At 38.8% G+C, this 25,470-nt stretch overlaps 1 protein-coding gene across 3 annotated transcripts in view; it reads right to left on the bottom strand.

Moving 5' to 3' along the window:
• Positions 1–25,470, bottom strand: part of LOC306855183 (uncharacterized protein) — a 79,351-nt gene that overhangs the window by 48,271 nt on the left and 5,610 nt on the right. For all 3 annotated transcript variants that reach the window (XR_013782907.1, XM_079393667.1, XM_079393668.1), the window contains exon 2: positions 2,136–2,263. The gene's annotated coding sequence lies outside the window, so the exon portion shown is untranslated. The remainder of the gene's footprint in view (positions 1–2,135; positions 2,264–25,470) is intronic.

Genomic DNA, 25,470 nt, shown 5'->3' on the forward strand with positions numbered 1-25,470 from the left:
TGTTGTCACAGTGTATACACAATGACCATTCTTTGTCATGTTAAATGCTTCAGAGTTGTTAAGGGCCTCTTGGTAGCCTCTCTGACCAGTTTCCTCCTGGATTTTTTTATCCAGTTTGGAGTGATGTTCTGATCCAGGGAGGGTCTGTGTAGTACCTAATACCTTCCACTTCTTAATAACAGATATCACTGTGCTTCTAGGCACTGATACAAAGCCTTTTAATTTTTTTGTATCCTTCTCCTGACTTGTGCCTGTCCACAACTATCCCGGAGAACTTTTGATAGTGCCTTGCCACCCATAGACAGTGTTGGGAGTAACGCGTTACAAAAGTAATGTATTACAGTAACGTATTACTTGTTGATGTAACGCAGTAGTGTAAGGCATTACTATTTAATTTTCAGTTATATTTTACTCTGTACATGTTCAGTAACGCTTGCGTTACAACACACTTTTAGCCCAAAATTTGTATTTTTTATTTTATTTTAATTTTTTACATCCCTAGGGCCGGGCTTCGGGACAATATTCACGTCATAGTTTAGACGCGGGCTGGGCCTCTGGCCTGTTTTAGGCTTCTCCTTATCTTTATATTTTAGACATCCATCAATTATTGATGAAAAAATTGGCGTGCTGGTGTAAACAACATGAATCCAGCAACAGCGAGCCGTCAGCACAGCAGAAGAGTTCTGCGTTCAAATACACACAATAAAGCAAAAGCCCCAGCAAAATTAATTACCATGAATGTGTCCGGGGGGAAATAGTAAGGAATTCGCCATCTCCTCATTAGACGCGCCTTTAGAGAGAAGTGCATCTTCATGGATAACGATTATATTAAAGAGTTTTTGTTTTTATTTATTTCGTTAAGTAGTAATTTAAAGCTTTCTATATATATATATATATATATATATATATATTTATCTTGTCTGTGTGGTATTCACTGCCTTTCGGTTCGTTTTTGTGAAGCGCTCCTGTTCAGGATAAAAGCACGACGTTTTGTTGATATTGTGAGTGCACACAAATAAAAGTAGAACCTTTACAGTTCAGAATTATGTATTACTCTTACCTTTATGAGCAAAAATTACACCGTAAGTTGTTTCCATTGAAAAAAATGCAATTGATTTTTCCACTTCCACTCTCCGCACAAACTACTGGATTCAGCGCACATTTATCTAGGTTTAATGTTTAAACATTGTTATATGCTTATATTTAGATTGTTATATTTAGTATATCTACAGATTTTATTTTAGGCAAGTCGTGATATGAGAAGAATAAATTGATCAAACATAGGCTAAGATCAGCTCATGCCGCTGGCCGCTTGGTCGTTGCTTTAAAAAAACAAAAACTTATAGGCTATTTAACGAACAAAAATGCTCCAAACGTTTTTCTAAATTAACTTAATAAAAAATATATATATATATATATATATATACACATATAAAAAAAAAAAATATATATATATATATATATATATATAGAAACAGTATTATATGTTTTGGGAGAAGGGGGAAAAAGGATGGGCTCGGGTCAGAAATTCTGATAAGCTGTCGGACACGGGCCAGGCCTAGGGCCTGAGCGTCTCGGGCCAGGGCCGGGCTAGGGCCTAAATTTGAGGCCCGTGCAGGGCTCTAGTACATTTTGTCATTTTAGAATGTTAAGTTCTACTTCTGTAGTTATTTTGGTGAAAGTAACTCAAAAGTAATACAGGATGTAACGCATTACAGTTCTGATACAGTAATATTGTAAGGTAAGGCATTACTTTTAAATAACAGTAATAAGTAATCTATAATGTATTACAGTTTGGAAGTAACTTGCACAACACTGCCCATAGCTGACTGTTTGCTTCAGTTGCACTACCAAGGACTGAAATGCACCAGGAAAGCTCTTTTTAAAATGACCACAGCTGATGACAGATGAAAGTCAAATGGCTTTGTGTGCCACTGAGAACGTGTTAGTGTACATCTTTCACTTGGCTGTTTTAAATACAGCAGGATAAAACAAAAATCTGTCTTCATTTCAGGCTGCAAAGGAACAAAATGTGATCATTTCAAACGGGGTAATTCTTTTCTGTACCCACTGTTATTATGCTAAAATTTAAAAAACATTTTAAAACACCAACATATCAGAAAAATAGAACTTACCTTCCTGTGGCTAATGAAACCAGCAGACGAATTTCAGATTTGTCTGTGATTTTGTGGGGTTTTTTTATATGCTGTCTAACATCAGCAATTCCAATATGGCATATTGGACATTTTCTACAGCTGGATCTCTGTTAAAAGAAGAAAATAGTATCAATGCACATAAGAAATCCAAAGAATACAAGGAATCCAAATCCAATTCACCTATAGTTTATTAAAACTTGAAAATGGATAGACCGAAACATAGAAAGATACATTAAGAAAGGCAGAGGGAGATGGGTCAGAGGTGCATTAACCCCCAGGAGTCTGTGGTCATGTCGTTGATACCACTTTCCTTTTTCCTGTTTAGACCAAAATTAACTTAAAATGCTGTGACATCTCTATGACAAAATACAGATAAACATCATGCATCATTTGAAACTTTTGAATGTCTACTTTCAGGACCTGAATTTCATTTTGGAGAATGGGGGGAGGGGGGATTCCCCCCTTAGGTGACTCGTATGGGGGGGGGGGGGGGGGGGGTAATTTGAGGGGGAGGGGTTAAGCATATTTTTAAATTACATCATCTTACCTAAATGTTTTGTCACTCAGTGCAATTGTGTTTTACAATGTAGAATTGTGTGTTGATTCATATTTATATTGTTAGGATGATACAAACAAGTGCATAACTCTAGATGGTGCTATGTGCTAAATTTGTTGTGCAATAGCTTACACAGTGCAAGGAACTTTAATCTCAAACTCTGAATTTAATTTATTTTTAACTAAAAAAAAAAGGCAAGTAAACAGTCAGTAATAAAGTAAGAAAAATAAAATGACAACCAATAGCACAAATAAATAAAACAGCAAGGTACAAAATAAATTAATAGTGCTTTAAGTTTTTTAGGTAAGTCGCTTGAATGTTTAAATTGACAAGACTTAAAAACACTTGTTATAAGTTCAGAACCTGCGGGAACGAGTAGAATTATGTGCAATAACCGCAATGCCACATCAAAATTGAAGCCCTGTACTTTACTTTGTGTACACTCATGATAATAGCTAAATGCTGCACTTTTGTAAAATAAAGAACATATACAAGGTGCTCTGTCTGATGTCTAAATCTCTGTGGATTTATTTCTGAAATACATTTTAAAAACTATCCGAAACTCAGCAAATATTTGTCACATATACATGAGAAACGTGTCTATAGAAAGCTTAACATGTCTACTTTTAAATGACCTCAAAAACAAATATTCTTTCTTTACGTAATCCGTATGAAACTAGTATGAGTCTCACATTCTTTCCTGTCTGAATTAATTATCTTCAATGTAGCCACTCCCACCACTATTCAATCAACCACGTAAATGCCCTATTTTCAGTGCAAACAAAGCAATTTCATCAGCTTCTTCTAATTTTTAGAAGACAGACACATGGAATAAGCCTTGAATTTCCCTCAGAAGTTAGGTTACTAGTTGAGCTTTTCCCAGACTATATTGTCAGACTGAAATGTCTGAAATCCAGTGAGACATGTTGAAATATGAAATACAGTATTGGTCAGTACTGGTGTACTGGACAGCAGCACAACTGTTTGCAACAACGATAATAATGCATATGACATACATGCATGACAATACATAAAGCATGTGTCTATAAAAAAATCTAGTTTTTTTTATGAGTCAGTAATATTGGTGCATCTGTGGTCATTTGAAAGACTGGTGTTGGCTTATCTGAAGGACATTACTAAACCCCCTGCAGTTTGCTTATCGAGCAAACAGGTCTGTGGATGATGCAGTCAATATAGGACTGTATTGTATTATATCCTGCAAAATCTAGACAATCCAGGCACTTATGTGAGGATCCTGGTTGTGGAATTCAGTTCGGCTTTTAATACAATCATCCCAGCTCTCCTCCAGACCAAACTAACCCAGCTCTATCTGCCAATGGAATGACAACACATAAAGCATGTGTCTATAAAAAAAAAACATGCTTTGTTACGAGACAGTAATATTGGTGATATTATATGTGATTTCTCCTGATATCAGCATGCTGACAGTTGGTTTGTTTTACTTAATTTTTTTTCCAGTGACCAGATGCCTGTACCACAGATGAGTCCTGCTGACACAAACATTCACATGAATCTCTTCGAACTATTTTTCTCTGAGAGTGCTGCTCCAACATCAGCATGTTCAACAACACTGGACTGTGATACATATGGTAAAACAAACTCACTGGTACTCATGACTGGGACATCCCAGTCATGAGTACCAGTGAGCTTGTTTTACCTTTCTTTTATTCAGTGTATAGCAAAAAGCCTAAGAACACTTTGGAAATGCCAGGTATGTTTCACTTATTCCTTCCAGAACATATAACAACGACAAACCATGGTTCACAGAAAAACTCAGAAAGCTTCGTCAGGCCAAAGAGGATGGCTACAGGAGTAGGGACACAGAGTCTTGTACAATCAGGCCAGGAACACACTGACAAAGGAGATCAGAATGGCTTAGAGAAGCTACTCTTGAAAAGCTGTGTGGAAAGGCCTGAAAGACGTTACAAACTACAAGACACCATGCCCCAGCTCTGCAGGGAATCAACAACTGGCTGATGGCCTGAATAAATTTTACTGCAGATTTGAAACTCTCGGTCTCACGCCCCATACCCATTCTGACCATCTCTCTACACAACCATCATCACCTCCACCAACCCCCCTCTCCCCTCTCCTGCACGATGGTGTTTCACCAGCCTGTCTGAAAACCTGTGCTGACCAGCTGGACTCCAGATTTTTTACAGATTTTTAACAAATCACTGGAACTGTGTGAAGTTCCTGTCTGCTTCAAATGCTCCATCATCATCCCCATCCCAAAGAAACCCAAAATCACAGGACGTAATGAGTACAGACCTGTTGCTCTAACATCTGTGGTCATGAAGTCATTTGAAAGACTGCTGTTGGCTTATCTGAATGACATTGCAGGACCCTTACTGGACCACCCTACTTATGTGAGAATCCTGTTTGTGGACTTCAGTTCAGCTTTCAATACAATCATCTCAGCTCTCCTCCAGGCCAAACTAACCCAGCTCTTTGTTCCCATCACTATCTGCCAACGGATCACCAGCTTTCTGACAGATAGGCAACAGCTAGTGAGAATGGGGATATTCATGTCAGACTAAGTTTGCAGATGACACCACATTTAGCCTACAGACAGGAGGATAAAGAGCTGGCTGTCTGATGCGGTCTTAACAACCTGGAGTTCAACTCACTCAAAACTGTGGAGATGATCGTTGACTTCAGGAGGAACCCCCCTGCTCTCCCCCCACTCACCATCACGGACAACGCAGTGGAGACATTCAAGTTCCTGGGGTCCATCATCTTCCAGCACCTGAAGTGGGACACTCACATTGATTCCATTGTAAAAAAAAAAGGCCCAACAAAAGGTTGTACTTCCTTTGCCAGCTGCCACAGGAGCTGCTGAAACAGTTCTATTCAGCCATCGAGTCTGTTCTATGTACACCAATAACTGTCTGGTTTGGCTCAGCTACAAAATCAGACACCAGAAGATTACTGCGAATGGTTCGGACTGCCGAGAGGATTATTTGTGCTTATCTGGCCGCCCTTCAAGAACTGCATACATCCAGAATGAGAAAAAGGGCTCAGAAAATCACTCTGGATCCCTCACGTCCAAGTCATCCCCTTTTTTAACTTTTGCCATCTGGCCGGCGCATACTGTATTAATGGCACCTGTTTGAACTCGTTATCAGTATAAAAGACACCTGTCCACAACCTCAAACAGTCACACTCCAAACTCCACTATGGCAAAGACCAAAGAGCTGTCGAAGGACACAAGAAATAAAAATTGTAGACCTGCACCAGGCTGGGAAGACTGAATCTGCAATAGGCAAGCAGCTTGGTGTGAAGAAATCAACTGTGGGAGCAGTTATTAGAAAATGGAAGACATGCAAGACCACTGATAATCTCCCTCGATCTGGGGCTCCACGCAAGATCTCACCTCGTGGGGTCAAAATGATCACAAGAACGGTGAGCAAAAATACCAGAACCACACGGGGGGACCTAGTGAATGACCTGCAGAGAGCTGGGACCAAAGTAACAAAGGCTACCATCAGTAACACACTACGCCGCCAGGGACTCAAATCCTGCAGTGCCACACGTGTCCCCCTGCTTAAGCCAACATTAAACATCATGCTTTGGGGCTGGTTGTCTGCAAAGGGACCAGGACGACTGATCCCTGTAAAGAAAAGAATGAATGGGGCCATTTATCGTGAGATTTTGAGTGAAAACCTCCTTCCATCAGCAAGGGCATTGAAGATGAAACGTGGCTGGGTCTTTCAGCATGACAATGATCCCAAACACATCGCCCGGGCAACGAAGGAGTGGCTTCGTAAGAAGCATTTCAAGGTCCTGGAGTGGCCTAGCCAGTCTCCAGATCTCAACCCCATAGAAAATCTTTGGAGGGAGTTGAAAGTCAGTGTTGCCCAGCGACAGCCCCAAAACATCACTGCTCTAGAAGAGATCTGCATGGAGGAATGGGCCAAAATACCAGCAACAGTGTGTGAAAACCTTGTGAAGACTTACAGAAAATGTTTGACCTCTGTCATTGCCAACAAAGGGATCAATCATTGAGATCAACTTTTGTTATTGACCAAATACTTATTTTCCACCATAATTTGCAAATAAATTCTTTAAAAATCCTCCAATGTGATCTCCTGGATTCTTTCCCCCCATTCTGTCTCTCATAGTTGAAGTGTACCTATGATGAAAATTACAGGCCTCTCTCATCTTTTTAAGTGGGAGAACTTGCACAATTGGTGGCTGACTAAATACTTTTTTGCCCAACTATATCGCCTTAATGTTTACCAGAAATTGCAAGAATTTCAGTGAATTTTGACGAAAAGCGACTATGTATGCATATAAGACGTCACCATACTATAAAAATATCCTGTGAGTTTCAGAACTCAAAACTTCCTTGTGTGTCCAAAAAACAGCTTTTTATTGAAATCAAGCCACCAAAACGACTTATCTTGGATTCTCACACATTGACTCCTTATAGACAGTGACAATAATAGTGTCAGCATTCCTTTGCTTTGGCATTTATGGGGTTAATACGAGGGATTTACAGGAATTTAATTGATTTTAAGCCACTGGCAGTAATCCTGAATAAAAGTTTCAGTCAGAGTGATCTTCTATTTTGTCATCAGTAACAGGTGTCATTTTATATAAAAAAAAAAAACACAGCAATTGACAATGTATGAGACCAGAAATCTAAATGTAAATCGCTCGGTTATATATTTTACAGTATTTAGACTGGATTGTTGAAAAAAGGCGCTGCACACTGGAATCAAGGCAGGTCTAAATGCCAGTTTAGTCGAAAAAGGGCTTTTCCCAGTGTGTGGACGTTTTTAAACAGGGATGGGCATTTGTCCACTGCTGTAATGGATTTGTTCAAAGATACAAACTGGACATGTGACAGTGTTTCCGCTAAATTAATTCTGCCATGGCGGCCCGCCACACCAAAAATCATCCCCGCCACGGCTGCAGCTTTTCAGTGACGTCACTCGATTCATTTAGTCTGGTAATTTATAGTGGAGGAGACGTTAGTCACACACTAATTATTAAAAGGTGAGTATAATATAGCGCAAACTTAAGTGTAATCATAGTAGTGGTGTACGTTATGTGTAACGATTCGATTCAAGCTCCAACATTACACAGTAGTTGTGAAACCGATCGCAGTTGATCCGTGGTCCGTACGGACCAGACCTCAAGGTTCGGTTCGCATGTGATTAACAGACTAATTGCAAAAATGAACCATCATAGAGTGAACGTTTATCATTTGTATGTGTTTTATCTTGCCAGTTTACACATTCGAGTGATTTTAAGCCATTCCAGCGCAAGACGAGGTGAATAGAACTTATTTCACTGTCCGTGCGCTGATTTCTGTGGCCACAGCTGCCGGACACGGCGCCCGCGCACAGATTTTTAAGCGAGCGCGAACACCGAGTTCATTCTTCATTCGCATTTCCTTGTGTTTGAACAGACGCATACATACAGAATTATGTGAAAATGGACGTCTCAACAATCATTCTCGATAACGCAGTCACTTATCTTCAGTGAACGAAAACAAGTTAGAAAGAAACAGCATTATATTGGATCCGTGCATTCGGTCTTAAAGGGACAGCTGCCTATAAACACATGCTGTTATATATGACAGAAGAAAAGGGGCATGGTCCACGGAAAAAAATCTGTAACTCATCTTTTCTTTCAATGTATATACTCAAGATTATTTTGGGTAGATGTCTCTAACTTCATCTCTAGGTTACTATGTCACTATGTTTTTGTTACTGTTTCTTGAGGATCTGTGTTATTTTATAAATAAATAAAAGCCTGTTATAAATAAAATATAGATTGACTTGTCCTTTCACTGTCAAACACTAGGATTAGGCTATATAATAAAAAAATATCCAAGCCTAAAATTACAAAGCACTTATAGTTTTTTCATTTTTGCTCCAATTTTGACTTTAGCTGGTATAATTATTTTTCCTAGGGAAACTTATATTAATAATACTAAACTAATATTTGTATAAGAAGATTGGTCAAAAAGGACACAATGACAAAGTGAAAGCAAATAAAATTTTATGAGGTTATGATAATGTCAGCTTCAATGGTTGTAACCCAAACTGACATAAAACTGGAGAGTTAAAGTGATTTACTTAGAAATATAGTCTGCTTGGGTCACACAAAGTTCAGCTGAAGGACTGCTGTCACTCAAGACTGTCACCAAGGGAACAGTGACCATTCCACACCAATCCCCCTTTGTTTTGCACTAGGTGAGGGGCAGGGAAGAGCCTCAGACAGATGTTAACATCTCAGGAGAATGAGCAATAGAAATAGGAGTGATGTTTGGACTCATTTTGTGGCAACTTCAGCCACTGAAGCAAAATGCAATATATGCAAAAAAAGTTTTTCAACTAAAGGAGGAAGCACTTCTAATTTGAGGAGGCACCTTAAATCCTCACATCCTACTGTGCTGTTAGCACAATTTAGAACAGAGACTGAAGATGATAACCCTGTTTCTACCACCATCACTTCTTCAGCTAGACCTTCGACGGCTTTGGCTGGCACGCTGACCACATCTAGTACACCAGCAGCATATATATATATATATATATATATATATATATATATATATATATATATTTATTTATTTTATTATTATTTACATTTAAATTCATTCTGGATTAGTTATTCTCTTAGCTAGAAAGCTTTTTTTGGCACAAAAGTGTTATTTTAAAGCTTATTTATTATAAAAAAAAGCCTAGCTTGTTGTGGAGTATTTTGTTTTAGTTTCTTAAGGCTCTGTGGCTTTAGTATATTTTAATTTTCTTGTATTTTTTATTTAAATAGTTTAAATTCATTTTGGAGTAGTTATCGTCTTTGCTATAGCTTTTTCCTGGCACAAAAATAAACAATAAAAAAACAATTCAGGAGTGTGTACAGAGAGTTAATGTCTAAAGTGTCATATGTTACAAAAGTATAGTAAGTAACACTATAGTCTGCGTATGGGGCTGTCACGTGATGAACGAACGACTCAAACCCGAGATTCGATAGACGAACTAATCAACTCTCTTTCCAGCTCAGGCTGCATTGGTTAAGCGTATGGGGCTGTCACGTGATGAACGAACGACTCAAACCCGAGATTCGATAGACGAACTAATCAACTCTTTTTCCAGCTCAGGCTGCATTGGTTAAGCGTATGGGGCTGTCACGTGATGAACGAACGACTCAAACCCGAGACTCGATATAGAAGATCTAATCAATTCTCTTTCCAGCTCAGGCTGCATTGGTTAAGCGTATGGGGCTGTCACGTGATGAACGAAAGACTCAAACCCAAAGACTCGGGAGGTGAACTAATCAATTCTCTTTCCGGCTCAGGCTGTATTGGTTAAGCGTATGGGGCTGTCACGTGATGAACGAAAGACTCAAACCCAAAGACTCGGGAGGTGAACTAATCAATTCTCTTTAGCGTATGGGGCTGTCACGTGATGAACGAAAGACTCAAACCCAAAGACTCGGGAGGTGAACTAATCAATTCTCTTTAGCGTATGGGGCTGTCACGTGATGAACGAAAGACTCGAACCCAAAGACTCGGGAGGTGAACTAATCAATTCTCTTTCCAGCTCAGGCTGCATTGGTTAAGCGTATGGGGCTGTCACGTGATGAACGAACGACTCACATCTTGTCAGTGTGTTCACTTGCTTGGCCATTTTTAGTGATTAATAGGAAAGTGGGTTCAGCTGAATTCTAGCAGTGATTTGTTGGATTGGTATAAAAAAGGTTATTATACCGCGGCAGCCCTCGTGTGAAGCCCTCTTAGTGTGAAGACCGAAGAGTGTAAAGACCATCAACTCCACCGGGCTAGGACACCAGCAAAGGATATAAGTATTAGGGGTCGACCAATTATCGGCCTGGCCGATTATTGGCACCGATATTAAGCATTTTTATGATAATCGGTATCGGTCATTTTCAAAACTGATGTGCCGATAAAATTATTTAATTTTGAAACGCGCTATTTGGCTCTGATGCAGCCTGTCGGAACTTACCACTCTGTGGCCTAGAGCAGTCTCCGCCCACCGCGCATCTGATTTGTTGAGAGTCAGGAGTCCGACCAATCAACGTGGAAGACTAAAGGCGCTCTCACACCGAAAGCGCTTGCTAACTGGTGCTGCTTCATCACGCATCAGTTATCTCTCAAAGGCAGCAGCAGACGTTGCTCAAGTTGCAATAAATTACAATCCACTACACTGAAGTTGTAAAAACCTCAATATTATCTATTTATGGTTTCTGAGATGGGGGAAACGCAGGGGGAATCGCGGAATCCAGTCATATATATAGCATTTACTGTATAACGCGGAGTCACGGAATTAGTCAAAGTTTGGATGAATTAATCAAAAGTAGGTCAGTACACTTAAATCGACTCACAATATGGACTATCTGTAAACATTAAGCTGCAAAAAGACTATTTAAATATGAATTCTGCATGTTCGGCGTGTCTCTGTATATGTGAATGGCACAGACGCGCGGTTGAGACACACACACACACACACACACACACACACTGAAGTGCGCGACGCTCGCGGTGTTTTCCGCATCTGCCATGTCACTAAATGAGGACATAAATATATGAACATCATCTCCAGAACTGCTCTGAGAGTACATGAGCATTTGACTGTTTTGTTTGAGTAAAACGATCGTCATATCATAAATAGGCTACAGAAACTTAAGAGGTCCTCATGACATCCCGTCAAAATAAAAGTTCGGTTTATTTACTAATACTACTACAATTATTACAACCTTTGTTTAAAAGAACAATCACACAATACACTATTTCTTCCATGTTTTAATTTGAATAGTAAACCCATTTGTTTGCCAAATTTGAGTTTAACTCTCATTTGATTAAAAGATAAATTAAATTAATGTTTTATGCCTTCATTTGCACTGCACTGTAAATGAAAACTAATGGAAATTACTGTCACATAGGCCAAGACTAAGATACTGTCACATAGGCCAAGATTAGGATGACGGAAATTGGGACATTTCAATAGGCTATTGAACCAAGTGAGCCTAGGCTATTAGTGTTATAGTTTCATTAAAATAGTTGCGGTCTTCTTCGCAATTTCTACAATGGAGCTATGAAGACAATTAAATTATTTACACTTATATCAATTGCGCTTTTTAAATTAATCAATTGATGTGCATTAGATGATGAATTGAATAGTCCCCTCTTGTAGGTTATGATTTAGTCAACCGAAAATAATTAATGAAGAATTATGAGAGGTTATCCTATTATACATACATTTCTAACATGTAAATTATTGAAGCCAAATACTTACATTTCCTCAAGCTGTTTAGCTTTAGTATTTAGTATTCATAGGCTTAATCATGAAGCATACATTGGCCCCACTTTTAACTCTCTCTTTATATATTACCCTTATTGTAGATGGATGCATGGGGGAAGACAAGAAGAGTAAGAAGTGCAACCAACACTAGGGAAGGCCATTTTTGTCAGAGCCCTTGTTATTCTTAATTATGACATTCATTTAAATTTTTACACCAGACATATATATCGGTTCAATATATTGGTTATCGGTCTACTTGGTCTGTAATAATCGGTATCGGCATCGGCCCTGAAAAACACATATCGGTAGGGCTGGGCGATATGTCAAAAATATCTTATCGATAATCGCCTTTAAAAATATTGCGATATCCGATAATATCGTCTACCTAAGCCCCACCTCCACCAGGCCCCGCCCCTGCTCTGAAAACATTGCCGACATGCACCATATTCAGTTTGGTCTTAATTATTGCCACGTCAAAGTTTGTTATTACTTTTCTTAGTTTGTGCTTAAACTTACAGAAAACATTAGCTTTACTGTTATGTTGGTGTTGCTAATAATTTCCACTCTGTTCTTATCAAATTTGTGTTTGAAATTAATTTGGTTTTGTGAGAAGAACTGTTGAGGAAAAATGATAGAACCCAATTTTAAGTTCATCATGGTGAAGTTGTACATTCTGGCGGTGATTGTAAGAATGATAAATGCATGTTGGTGTCATATAGTAATGTCTTGAATAAATATGCCTGTTTTCCGATGGTACTCTTTCTTTTTGGCATTAGACAAATTTCATGATGGTAAGTTTAATTTCCTTTATTAGAATAATTGTAGCGCTGTTTTTAAACTTGTAGCTATGAGTTATTTGATATTTATCATGTATGACTAAAGTCATGCAGAGATTAAAAAGAATTCTGAGCAAAAACATTAAGGTTTTTTATTTTTTTTGGTAGCCTTGTTCGGAGGTCTCTTTTGGCCTGTTTTTAACAAAATAAAAATAACTGATTTATTTAGAACAAGGGGTAATTTAAAATTGTAGTTTTTATCATTTTTATTGTATTAATCAAAATACAACGCCCAAAATATAATATTCAGTGTTGGGCTGCCGAATCTCCGAACGCGTGCATGTTGAGCCTATAATGTCTTCATCCGTTTGAATTAAGAATTTATAGTGCTATATCTCCACTTAATTAAACATAATTATACTGTAAACACTGTTTAAAAAAATAGGGCACTGTGTGTGCTGTATGAATAGGCTGTGAAGGAATTTGCGTATTTTAATTATAACTGTCATGTGTGTGGTTTTTCATCATTATACAGTCCGTTAAAATAAATATTCAGAAACACATGCAGTGCCACTGTTTTCTGTTTAACTTTGATTAAACTGGAGATCAAAATAGAATGGCCTTACCCTAAATAAGGATCAATTATACTGGAACACATCTCCAAAATAATCGCATACACAGATGCTCATTGTCTTTACAGTAGTCAGCGCCGAACAACAGGAAAATAAAATATAAACTGAGGTTACAAAAGTGATTCAGTCAAGATCAGTGAGGGATTTTCTTTTCTTTTGTTCTTTGATTAACATTAATGACTGGCGGCAGCGACTGCTGTCAATGCACGGATCCAATACACCCTCTTTACGTTCACTTAAGACATAACCGATTATATTTATGGGATATTTGGATATAATTTTGTGTGTATTTGTCCATTCGAATGTGTAAGAATGCGAGAAAGAGAGCTCAGTCCAGTGTTCGCGTATATAAGATGTGCGAGCTGTGTGTGTGTGTGTGTGTGTGTGTGTGCGCGTGCTCTGCACAGAAAACAGCGCGCGAGTGCAGAAGTGAGTTATATTTCGTCTTCTTGCAGTTGAATCTTTTGAAATCACAAAAAATGCTTATACAGGAATCGAGAAGCAGAATCGAAATTTAATTTTATAACAAGTAATTCGATTCCTGATCTTATGCATCTGATCTTATCTCCAAAATTGGAATAGCTTTTCGATTCCCAACCCTCCTATTAAATTATTTCATTCTTGCATGCAAAAAGACCTGTATGGTGACTATGGGGCTGTGTAAAATATTTTTTGCAACCTACTACGTTTATCATTTGTTACCTGACTGTTGACATCGACATCGCGATACTTACGAGACATCGTCGATATACGATTATATCGTCATATCGCCCAGCCCTACATATCGGTCGACCCCTAATAAGTATAGCTTTTAATTTTTATTTTATTTATTTTTTCCTTTTTTATGTTTACTATTGAAATGTTGTTGTATGCATTTGTCAATTTTATTTAATTTCTGTATTTTCTTAAATGGGTGTGTATAGAGTATTTACAGAGTGTTAACTTTTAGTTTCGGTTACTTTTTCTTATTTGTAAGTCACTTTGGATAAAAGCGTCTGCTAAATGACTAAAAGTAAAAAAGTAAAAGTAAAAGTATAGCAGCCCATATGAACAGTCGCTAATCAGGCATCTAGTATATCTATGGTTACAAATATGGCGGCGCGGTGAGTAGGGTGAAGCTGCAGGCCCGGAGGCCCAACTGCACGCTCAGACCTGCACTCCCAGACCTATCGTTTTTGTCAGACAGTGCCTCCTGCTGTTTGGATGAACATTTGTTTTGTAGCGGTGTGTACAGCAATAATTTCCAACATTATAAAACTGCTAGCAAGTAGCAACATCGGACACGTGAGTAAGGTTATTAATTTTATTAAAGCGATTCCTGAAAATGACCAGGTTTTATAGCATAAATCAATGTGACATCTTATTACACCAACACACGAATAGCCTATTTTAGTATTTAATGATAGTTTAGATAGTTCTACAAAATAAGCTGTGAATTTTGTTCTCCCCAGTTATTTTCAAACACATGGTGTGTAACCTATTATTGCTAGCTTAGTCGGTATTTGATTTGATCAAAATTATTGTCGAAAGATAGCATTATTTTATAATATTTACAGCTTGCTCTTATTTTCTGTGTTATTGTACCATTCTGGGATACTTAATGTTTTCTAACAAAATAATTTTTTTTAAAATAAAATGTATAATAAAATTATTATTTGTAACATATTTTAGTACTATGTAGGTCTACTGTACATATTACTGTATTAACTATTATTTCATACTAATATTACTACTACATATACTATTAGTAGTAGTAGCATGTGTAAGAAAAATAATATTGCACATTCTTTTTATTGTACTTTACAAATCTCAAGTGCTACCACAGACAATAACAGTAACACAATAACAGTGTAACAATTAGAAATAAGTTCTGTAATAATTACAAATAAGATCTTTGGAATAAAATGCGGCCTTGAGTTTATTTTCATCAAAATATCAAGTAATCTGCATAGAATTGACAATATGAGCTCTGTTGGGTTGTCTAAATAATTTGCGTGTGACTTGTGTATTTTTTCCCAGATGGTTTATGTGTACAGGACATCATTTTTTCTTTTAGTGAAGTTGAGGAATTTGACAGAAGAATTGCTCGACAAATGAAAAATCTCCCCAACGAGTATTTGATGTTGTTTATTTTTATTTTTATCACTCCCTCTTTGAACTGTTACCGTCTGGTCGAAGCTACAGAGCTCTGAGCACCAGAACGACCAGACACAGGAACAGTTTCTTCCCTCAGGCAATCCATCTCATGAACACTTGACGATAAAACGCAGAACACACAACTATTATTTATTCACCACACTTGCTTACTTTTTTATTTATCTAATTTTTTCATTTTAAATTTGCACATATCAGACCTGTACACACATAATTGACTATATTATATTGTGTTTTTGCTGCTTTGTATATTGCCTATTTGGATATTTGTATATTATTCTTTTATTATCTGTGTTCTGTCCTGTTGCTGTCTTTCTGTTGCACTGTGGAGCTTCTGTCACTACAACAAATTCCCTGTATGTGTAAACATACTTGGCCAATAAAGCTCATTCTCATTCTGATGTTAATGTGTAATATATGCATAATTAATTTTTCACCATATTATTTCACCATTTTTCTCTGCATTGTTTACAGGTCGATGACTTGTAGGACCTCATGAAAAAGAATACGAAAATAAAGTTTGGTGTGAGAAAATTACTCCGAACACTATAATTTATTGTATGTAAATATAGAATTAATGTTCATCCTATACCTCAATACTAAAGAATGTGATAAATCCTTAATAATTAGGAAAATAATAAATGACTATGAAAATGTTTAAGTAACAGAACAATTTCTATTTACAAATACAATTAATAAAAATAAACCAGACTTAATACATTAAATCACAACCTAGTATGTGTAATATTTTATATAATAATGCATTTAGTCATAGCATAATATTTTGTAGTAGAAAAATAGTGTAAATTGCAATCTATCAGCAATTGAATTCAGGTTAGGTAATCTTATCTAATCAGGTTAGATAATCCTCCAAACAGCAGGTGACACTGTCTGAAAAAACGATAGGTCTGGGAGTGCAGCGTGCAGTTGGGCCTCCGGGCCTGCAGCTTCATAATGTTGGGCGCGGTAGACCAGTGATGTCACATTAACCCCATTAATTTGGTATACAAGTTGAAAAATAAAGACTTTATTTTTCTAGATTTACTAGATTTTCTACATACTAGATTTTCTCTCACCATACCTTTTATCATTTTAAACGTGCTCAATAGTTTTCTATAACGTTGCACATAGCTATCGATGTGCTAAACTAAGTTAGCTGTTTCTGCTAAGTAACATTACGAAAATAAGCATTTATAACATGACAATATCATAACTATAATACTAATAACTCTTATTATTATAGTAATTTAAACTTTTGGCCGTTTCAAATCACTAACCTTACGACCACGACGCTCTTTTACTGCCTTCATTTTGTTAATGAGCTCCAGGTGATAGGATGACGTCAAAACCCCAACCCTTTGCTCCTCCCTAATGTTTTTCCTATTGGCCTTTATAGACCAATTTGGAGACGTCACGAATTTTAAATCTGCGTTCGCGCTGCCACTGACCCAGAGAGTTAATATGAAACATATTTAAAAGTATTCTGTATCGTTATTTCTGTGTTACAAACATTAAAATAATCATAGAAGTACTGGGATAAAAGTTTATAATATGGACATAAACACTGTTGTCAACAGTAGCGATCAAAATAGAGAAAAACTTTTTGAAAGTGACTTCAGGCTTCAAATAAAGATTGTATCAATTACATCGTCTGCAGGTGGAGACAAGTGACTTAAAAAAAAAAAATTCTTCAAAAGAAAAAAAAGGTTGATTCATTCAGGAATGAAACAAGTGAAGTATTTATGTCCACATCACTGAATAATTTGTTCAACTTTCTTTAACAATAAGTTGAATATAGAATAGCCTACATTTTATAAGCAGATTGTAAATAGGCTATGTGTACGTGTTGTAGAGTGACACTGAATTGCCAATTGTTGTTGATGATAGAGGGCAGGTTAATACTGTGGGCATTTGCTTTAAAAGCAGCAGAGAAGAACTACACTGTAAATGCAAACATGGTATTTAATTAAAAATAGTAAATTGACCTCAATCAGTTTTTATCAACCTGCTATTAACACTCGCTTTTAGTAAGTTACTTGTACTTTGAGGTTGAAAAACCTTACCAGCTCAGTCTACTTGAGTTGGATTCATTTAGAAAAAGTAAGTTTATGACCTGTGGGCATGCGCAGATCAATCAATAATCCCAGACCAATCAAGCTGCTTCGTAAGGCGGGTCTTGGCGTGGCGGGATTCGTAATTTTGCAAATGTACATGTCACATCATGCCCCAACTGACCGACCAGATGAAGCTGGATCTCATTGAGCTGGACCTAAACATCGCAACGGCACTTGTGATTGTCCTCAGCATAACAACGATTCTTGGCACACTCATTTGGTGTGTAAATATTTTACCATTGTGCAGACCGTTTTGTTTCTGTAAGTCAGCGCCAGTGTTTTGTGCTTGCTAGTAATGATGTGTGTAGTAATGTCGGCTAACGCTAGCTAACTATATTATGGACATATAGTGGCTATATTTTGATGAAACTTGGTCATTACTTTATTATTTTTTCAATCCATAACTTCCTCGGTGTTGAAAATAGGTAACTTTCAAGACTTTTGTCACGTTAAAATTGAGGAAAAACTTTAGTGTAACGGTCGCGGGCGTGCTCGTCACGCGCCCACCCGCCATGCCAGTAACTTTTGTGGTCGAGTAAGTTAGCTGCTACTGACTAGCATGATGACAGACTGATCCCGGCGGTTTGTGAGTTTCCTGAGCTTTATAACTGTTGTTTATAAGCTCAGGCAGAACATCAGAACAAGTCTGGATGTATAATTTTATTTTAAAATAGTCTGTAAAGTTAGGACTATACTAATTTAGATAACTTTAGCTACCAACAATAACAGTCTGTGTTTATCAAAAACAGGATTACCACTGTGTGTCGACATATGATTGGGGATATCACCACAGTCACTTAATGTTTTTTTTATTTAACACTTCGCACTTAACACTAGCAGCTAGTCGATATTCGTAGCTGTGCTGTTTCCATGGTTACCACGTGTAGTACCCAGATCAGACTTGGTACAGACAAGAGTGTTTACTGTTTACCTGTCTGAAAAGATCTTTACACTCAGTTTATCATAGTCTGTTATGATAGGGAACGTATTTGCTGGCATACTCAGTGGCTTACATTATTCTTTAAGGTCATCTTGTACATAATATGTACATTTTAATACTGGGAACTGTCGTTGTGGGTTATAGGCCTATGTTACAGTTTTCACATGTACTTGTTTGTGAGCTTTGGTTGTGTTAAATTATAGTATTTTTTTAACTGTCCTCTTCCAGGCTCAAGCAGATGGTGATCAATCCACACATTCCATAATCCCAGCAATAAAAGGTATTTTCAACTAATAACTGTATTATTGCATGCTAAAGTAAAAGTTATGCTTGCATCAGAGCAATTGGAGTACAACAAAAGCAAATCAAAAAGACTCACACACACAGATTCAAACACAGACACACACTCACACACACTCAAACTCAGACACACACACCAACCTGGACCTGGAGATGGAAGTGGACACACACCAACCTGGACCTGGAGGTGAACACGCACTCAAACTTACTGACACACTCAAACACAGGCTTACACACACACACATTCAAAAAGACTCACTCACACAGAGATTCAAACACAGACACGCACTCACACACACTCCTTTATTTATTTATGCATGTGTTAACCTACTGTGAAGTATGTTACCATCTACAGGAAGTGAATGTTATAATTTGAAGTGGTTTGTGGTGTCTTATAATCCCGAAAGGGATGGGTCCTATTTGGACATGACACAATAATAAAATTTATTCATTCATTCACACTCAAACACAGACTCAGATGTTATCATCTGTTATCAATTATCAACTAAGATGTTATGATAGTGTTTGGTTCAATGCATATTAAAACTGATGAATCCTTAACTTTGAAATCAGTACAATAAACTTTATCAGTAAAGGTGTTGCTCAGTTTTCCAATAGACAGCAGTATGAAGATGGCGACAACACATCTAGAATTCTATCCGTGCATGCGTCTCTTTGTCAGAGCGATGCAAGTTATGATATTTTCTCACGAAATCATCAGTGCACATGAGTAGCTCTGATATTCCTTGCATACCACAGTGAGGGAACTTTGTTCACACAGCCTGATCTTGACAGAGTGCTAGAGGAGGGTGATGCTTTGTATGTCGGCATTAAAATGCAGCTTATTGCTGAAGGAAGATTCCGACGGACTCATCTAAGCATGGCTGAAGTACCTGTAAGCATCACAACTTCTAACCACACCTACAGCGTCCAAAAGTCAGACGTGTTGATGGGATATCTGAGAGCCAGAGGAACTCCAGAAATGGAAAGATGGTGGATTCCTCTTAATGAAAGACTTCGGTGTCTCTCATCAGATGTCAGGCATGCACTGCTTATTGTTTCTCCAGAGTGCTTTGCTGTGTTCAGAGATGGATCTGGAAGATATGGATTTTTTGATTCACATTCCAGAACTGCTGAAGGTTTCCCACATCCAACTGATGATGGAACTGCAGTTATGTTAACTTTCACTGACCTGACTAACATGATCTGCAGATTACTTCAGCTTTTTCAGAATCGTGGTGCTCAGTCTTGCTACGAATTCATGCCTGTTTCATTTGAAATGGAGCAACAGTCTGAGAAACCATGCTCATCATCAGCATGTGTGTCACCATTAAAAGTAACTTCATCTGTGCCAAAAACACAAACAAATGCTGACGTCAGATTCCCTGAAAATCTTGTTCTTACAGATGACAAAAACCAAAGTGTCATAAAAGTTTTAAAAACAAACAAGTGGCGAAGAAGAAAAGAAGTACGTAAAATTGCGAATAAAAATCAAGAAGCAAGACTTGGGAAAACCGTTCTACATTTTGAAGTCCGGGAACAAAAAAGAAGAGAATATGAGAGAGATAAATATGCCACCAATTTGCAGTTTCGAAAGAAGAAAATGGAGGGTAACCAAAAGAAGTATGATCAAGATCTTTTTGCCAGATTCAAAAAGATGGGCTATATGGCCAAGAGGTGCAAAACTGATGTTCTCTTCCAGAAAAAAAGAAAGAGTACTTAATTAGGAGGTACCACACTGATTATCTTTTCCAGAAGAAAATTAAGGACTACATGATGAGGAGGTACCACACTGATTATCTTTTCCAGAAGAAAATGAAGGACTACATGGTGAGGAGGTACCACACTGATTCTCTTTTCCAGAAGGAAATTAAGGACTACATGGCCAGAAGATATACAAGTGATTCAGAGTTTAGGTCACATCACATTCTAATTTGTACTCTCCAGAAGAAACAGAAGTGTCTCGCCGATGCTGGATTCCACATTCTTCATAAGTTAAGATGTGCATTAAGGATCAAAAGAAAATACAAGCCATACATTCGTTCCAGTCAGGATACATTAAATTCTGATGCGACAAACCAGCCTGTGTCCAACAGCTTGACGCAAAAGGCCATATCTGCATTTCAGTGTCAAATCCTGCATGGTCCAACTTACATCTGCATAGTCTGTCACAGGACTCTGTTTCCAAATCAAGTCAAGATGTGTAATAGAACACGATATGTCAAAAATGTTCATATTACAGCCTCTTGCTTAACCGGGAAATACGTCAATGCTTGTGACAGTGCCTGCTCAGTTTCTTGTGCAGTTCCAGAAGAGAGAAGACAGGAATGGATCTGCCACACTTGCGACAGTCATCTGAAGAGAGGATCCATGCCTTCTATTGCAGTGGCAGACAAACTTGAATTGCCTCCCATCCTTGCAGAACTGCTGGAATTGAATGTTCTTGAACGACAGGTTGCTTTTCTTTGGGCAATGCAACTATTTTTGCAAATGGAACAAAGATCAGTGCGTGGTAGTGTTGTGTATGTGCCCTCTGAGGTGGAAAAAACAGTCAACTGTCTGCCAAGGCCTAACAGTGAATCTCAGCTTCTACAGGTGAAGCTGAAAAGACACATCAAGTTCAGAGGAAACCAACATTTCCATACAGTGAATATGCACAATGTGCTAGCAGCATCAGCTAAATTGAAAGCGAATCATTCAGAATACAAGGACATCTTAATAAGTGACGCTACCACATTTGAATTTCTCCCTGATGATGAGCTGGATGACACAGAGGAGAAACTGGAAGTTGGTGTCTCTGAACAGGATGACTAGAAGAGAGAAAAGGATGAACTCAGGCCGGGCCTCACTCTGGACATATGCATGCAGCCACTTGACATTGGACAGGACTTGTTATCGTACGGTGATGGAATCTTCAGCATTGCACCTGCTCAATGAAAAAAGCCAGTCAGAATTTTCAAAGTTCCAAAATTGGAAGCCATGGCTTTCCCTGTAGAGTTTCCCACTGGACAGAACACAATTGATGAGGCACGAGAAGTTGCATTATCACCAAGCATGTACTTCAATGCTAGACTGTTCTGCATGGATACTCGTTTTGCCAAAGACCAGAGTTATCTCTTCTTTGAACAGTTTGTCACTGAACATGGCTAGAAACAGCATGTCTATCCAGTTGCGAAACGGCAAACCTGTTACAAAAGATGGACGTAGAATCTCCAACAAGCTTCTTCAGGATGATCTTGAGGTCCAAAGACTGGTCCACAGTCGTGACGCCATAAGATTTATGCAACCCTTGAGAGGCACTCCATCTCATTGGGAGAAAATGTTGAGAGATTTACAGGCCATGATCAGGCAGTTAGGGACTTCTACTTTTTTTTGCACATTCAGTGCAGCCGAAATGCGATGGTGAACAGGTTGACTTTTCATAGCTTGACTGGACGACAAAATGTGAAATCCTTCGAAGTAAACCCGTCACCATCATGCGGATGTTTGAGAAATGAGTGGATGCGCTAATGAATTAGCTGCTTTTGTCACCTGTTCAACCCATCGGGGAAGTCAAGGATTACTTTTATCGAGTCGAGTTTCAAACCAGAGGAAGCCCACACATTCATCTGCTGGCCTGGGTAAAAGGGGCCCCCGAATTAAAAAATCAATCTGATCAATTAGTGTGTGACTTTATTGACAGTTACATAACCTGCCAGTTGCCGAACTCTACCACCGATCCCGAGCTTCATAAAATTGTCACCGAAGTTCAACTTCACAGAAATTGACGTTGATCGCTTGGAGTATATTGCAGAACAAGACATCGATCCAGAAGAAGAGCCTGAACAAGATGATGTTCCGGAATACCAGATTCTTCATGAAGATGGAGACTGAGTCGTACCACAGATAGAGGCACCACAGATGACTATTGAATTTGTGAGGAAGATGTTTAGGAGTCTAAATGAGACACAGGCAGCCATTTTTCACACTGTCCGCCAATGGTGTCAGAAGCGTGTGTGGGGTCATAATCTGGAGCAGTTGTTTTTACTTTTTGTCAGGCGGTGCTGGTTGTGGGAAATCACACGTCATCAAGTGCATACACTCGGAAGCAACCAAGAGTCTGCGACAACTCCCTCGACTACGTGAAGAAGGGGATCTATCCGTGCCCACGGTGCTCTTGTCTGCGTTTACTGGAACGGCAGCATTCAACATCTCTGGTAAAACGCTGCATTCCCTTTTGAAACTGCCAAGGAGTCTGAAGCCACCTTATCAAGGACTTGGGAACGCTCTAGATGAAATGAGAGCAAGATTACATGACATGGAGGTTCTTATCATCGATGAAGTATCAATGATTTCAAAGGACCTGTTTACTTATGTAAACTGGAGATTTCAGCAGATCAAAGGAAGCAAGGAACCTTTTGGAGGAGTCTCTTGCCTCGTCGTAGGGGATTATTATCAACTGCCGCCGCTAGGTAAAGCCAAACCACTCTGCGTGTATGAAGAGGATGTGCTGAACTTCTGGAAAGACAATTTTCAAATCATCACCCTCACAGAGATCATGCACCAGAAAGAAGACCTTGCTTTCGCTGAACTGTTGAACCGACTACGAGTGAAGCAGAAGGCTGAAGCTCTCAGGGAAGATGATAGAGCTTTGTTATTCCAGACTGTGAAGAAGCCTGAAGACTGCCCGCGTGATGCTCTCCACATATTTTGCCACCAACAAAGAAGTCCACAAGTACAATACAGAGACTGTACAGGCCCTTTTCACTGACATCATAACAATTGATGCCGAAGACTACAGGAAAGACCCAAAAACAGGAAGGATGAAGAGACTAAACAAACCTCTCACTGGAAAAAAGGACGACTTGCTTGACACAATACAAGTTGCAGTGGGAGTTCATGTAATGGTAACCAGGAATCTGGATGTAGAAGATGGAATTGTCAATGGATGTTTTGGCACGATTGCAAACATAGTCACCAAAACAAAAGATGGAATCACCACAGTACAAATGCTAGGACTTCAACTCGACAATCCGAACACTGATCAGAAACATCGCAAAAAGGTACGAGGTGAAGAAGACATCTTGGTTTACATTGAGAGATCTGAAGAGAATCTGAGGAAAGGAGCGGTTCGTCGACAGTTTGCCATCAAGCTAGCTTACGCCTGCACAGCCCACAAAGTTCAAGGCATGACGATGCAGTCTGCAGTAGTGTCATTGAAGAAGATTTTTGAGCCGGGAATGGCCTACGTTGCCCTCAGCAGAACGACTTCTCTACATGGATTACACATTACTGACTTCAACGACAAGAAGATATATGATGATCCTGAAATCACAGCCTCTTTTGAAAGCATGAAAAGAGCAAGTTAAAGAAATCATGCCACTTCTGTAGCACGTAAAGGAAAATAGGCAGGAACATACACTTACCATTGTTCATCACAACACAGAAGGATTGGCATCTCACATGGAGGATATCAGATGCCATCATGTGCTGCAACTCGCGGATGTGCTTTGTCTTACGGAAACGCACCTGACTGGATCGTGTACTTCATCAGATCTCCAATTGGAAGGATACAACTTGTTTAGACGCAACAGGCATGTCTCCTACTCAACACATCGGGAAATTGGAAAGAAAAATGGAAGTGGAGTCGCAATATATTGCAATGAGCACATTCCAACTCAGCCCAGGCAATATATACAAAATGTGACTGATCTGGAGTTTGTTGTAATCAAAATAGATTCCCCAATAAAAGCAGCAATCGTAGCTGTGTATAGGCCACCACAATACAATATTGGAGATTTCTTGACCAACCTGAAGAGTATGCTGGATTATCTGGACCTTGCACACAACGATCTCGTCATCATCTGTGGAGACTTCAATGAGGACCTCCTACACACTGGAAAAAAACCTATTCTGGAGTTGCTTCAAGCTCGAGGATACACGCAACTGATTACAACAGCGACGACGGAAAAGCACACACTACTTGATCACATCTATATTTCAAATCCGGACCTCTGCCTTCAATCGGGTGTGTTACAGAGCTACCACAGTTATCACAATCCTGTGTACTGTGTCTTGCGTTTCATGTAGATGATTTTTGTTGTTGTTATTCTGTATTGCGGTGTTGTGCCATACGGAACCGGGGGCTCTGAGTACGCATTAACGGTGCCAGAGGAGCTAGAACAGCCTTAGTCACGGGGTTGGCTTGTACGGTCGTGTTGAGGTTTAATGCTGGCAGGAAAGTAGAGCAGCAGCCACAGCAGCACGAAGAATGAAGATAGGAGTAGACTGGCAGCTTCAGGGAGGACACTGGACTGTAGAGGTAGCAGCACCAGCGACAGACAGGATACAGTGAGGATTAGTGCGGCAGCTCCAGGGAGGCAGTGAGTAACAGCACTAACGTAAGGTAAAAGCAGGGCCGTTTGAAGGAATTTGGGGGCCCCAAGCAAAATGGACATGGAGGCCCCCCGCACGCAAAGGAACCACAGCATAGCCATACAGTTTAAATTCACTCACACTTTATATAAATAAAAAAGGTTTACAGTGCAAATACTGCTGTTGCAT

The sequence above is a fragment of the Barbus barbus genome (assembly GCF_936440315.1).
Source record: "Barbus barbus genome assembly, chromosome: 3".
NCBI classification, from domain to species: Eukaryota; Metazoa; Chordata; class Actinopteri; order Cypriniformes; family Cyprinidae; genus Barbus; species Barbus barbus.